Consider the following 2212-nt stretch of genomic DNA (forward strand, 5'->3'; position numbering starts at 1 on the left):
TTATAATCAACCCTAAACCTTTCAGCTGCTATCACTCAACCTTTTAACAGCCCTTGGCAGTGCTGCTCCCTCCCATACTGCAGATGAGACTGCACTAAGGACACACAGGGGAGTCTGTGGCAGAGAGGAAATGGTCCCAGTACTGGAAGTGTCCCAGATCAGAGCCCTTTTTCACTCCCCTTTTTTGGCTTCTGTTACAAACATTCCCTGGTGTTTTTGGTGGACAGAAGTAATCAGATTCCCACCCAGAACCCTCTATGGCAAGCAAGCCAAGGGTAGCCATGGCGTTTCTGCCTTCTCGGTTCAGGCTCTAAGCTGACAGGCCCTGGTCCTTTTCCCTGGTGCCCCCAGTTCCAGACTCACAACCTCACTTCCTAGCCCCGGTTAGCTACACCTGAATGTCCGCAGGGCTCAGGCCTCTACTCGCGAAGTGCCATCACCCTGTACGAGTTGGTGTCCCCTAGTTTGTGAACCACTGCTAGGAAGTCTTCCCATGCTTCAGACATGTACAGCACCTGGCGCAGCAGCCCCCTGCTCCCAGCTCCAAGGCCTGTGGGTGCTACTGGAATACATTGACAGAGGGAAGCTGGTTGTCCCATGAGTACACACCTTGTTGACGGCTGGGATCTCCATCAAGAGGCATTGCTCCCTCGTGACTCATCTGTGTACTCTGTGCAGTTCCTTACAAATCTTTCCTTCCTCAGAACTCTGAAATCTAGGGCACAAACACTAATTAACTCACCGGCCCCACCTCGCCCCGTGGGAGCAAATAGTAGCATCCTGAATGCCTAGCCAAGGCACTCACCCAACTTGCCAACCCAACAAGACTCTAGGAACTGCAGCTTGGGTTCCCTGCTCTAACCAATGCCCCTTGCTACCCTTCCGCAGGATGTCCTGGAGCAAACCACACAGCTTATGCCCTGCTCTGCCACTGCCCCACTGAGTGTCCTTGGTCAATTTTTCTTCCCCTCTCCATGCCTTAGTTTCCCCGTTTATAAGGATATCAACTTCCTTTGTAAAGAGCTTTGACACCTGCTGATTAAAAGTACTGTTATTTTCCAAGCCAGGAACTGAACCCAGGGGTCCTAGACCTCTGCTCTAACCAGGATCCTGGCAAACAGGGGTGAAGGGTGATTTGCATGAACACAAGCGGTTTTGCAGATCTGCAGAGCCTGGCTCTGCCTTCCCCTTGCAGAGCAATGGCAGGTGTGAGACCCATCTCCCTTGCCTTTTTTGTGAGGGTCCTCGAGTGCTGCCAGACATCCGCAAAGATTTTATGTCATTTTACCACCTGCTCCTATTTAAGGCTGGCTCGGTGGGGGGCACCCAGCCAGCTGGCCTTGGGCACAGGTATTTATACTGATATGTGATCCAGAGGCTTAGGTTGCAGCCGCCAGGTTCAGACGAGCAGTAAACCTGCTGTTGCATACAGGAAAAATCCCCCACCCTCTTGCATTGCAGGAGGAGATTTGATCTCCAGCATGGGATCAGCCTCTTCTCCCTGCTGCTCCCTTCTGCTGCTCCCAGGGTGATGCCTCAGTGCTGGGGTGTGCTTGGGGGGGGGGTAGGAAAGAACTACCCGGGGATTGAGGGCTGGCTCCTCTGCATTAGCAGGTGGAGAAATGCTACCAGAGAACTAGGACTGGTTAGTCTGGAGAAGAGAAGACCAAAAGAGGATTTCATAACAGTCTTCAAATCCCTGAAGGGCAATTATAGAAAGGACAGAGATGGGCTTTGCTCTGTGGCCACAGGGAACAAGCCTAAGAACAAGGGCCTGCAGCAGGGCAAATGTAGGCTGGAGATGAGGAGGTTAGAGATGAGGAGGAATTTTCTGACTCTGAGGGTGGTCGAGCATGGGCACCTAGAGAAGCTGTGGAGTCCCTGGAGAAGTTCAAGAGCAGGTTAGACAGACATTGGGCTGGGCTGGTTTGATCAGTGCTGATGCTGCCTTGAGCAAAGTGCAACCTTGTGAGGTCCCTTCCAGCCTCACTTTCCTATAATCCTCTGATCAATGTGTGTCCCCCCATCTCCTTGGCTGAATCATTGGATTTGGGCCTTTCACACCATCCTGGACTGAGCAAGGAAGGCTGGTCTGGGGGGGTCTGAAGCTACTGAGATCACTCTCTGCTCTGCTGCTCCTGCGTGACCGTAGGCACGTGTCCAGTGGCCCTTAGGCAACCGAGTGCTTTTAAAAAGAGTCCAGAGGAGAGCC

Source organism: Alligator mississippiensis, chromosome 15 (assembly GCF_030867095.1).
Source record: "Alligator mississippiensis isolate rAllMis1 chromosome 15, rAllMis1, whole genome shotgun sequence".
NCBI classification, from domain to species: domain Eukaryota; kingdom Metazoa; phylum Chordata; order Crocodylia; family Alligatoridae; genus Alligator; species Alligator mississippiensis.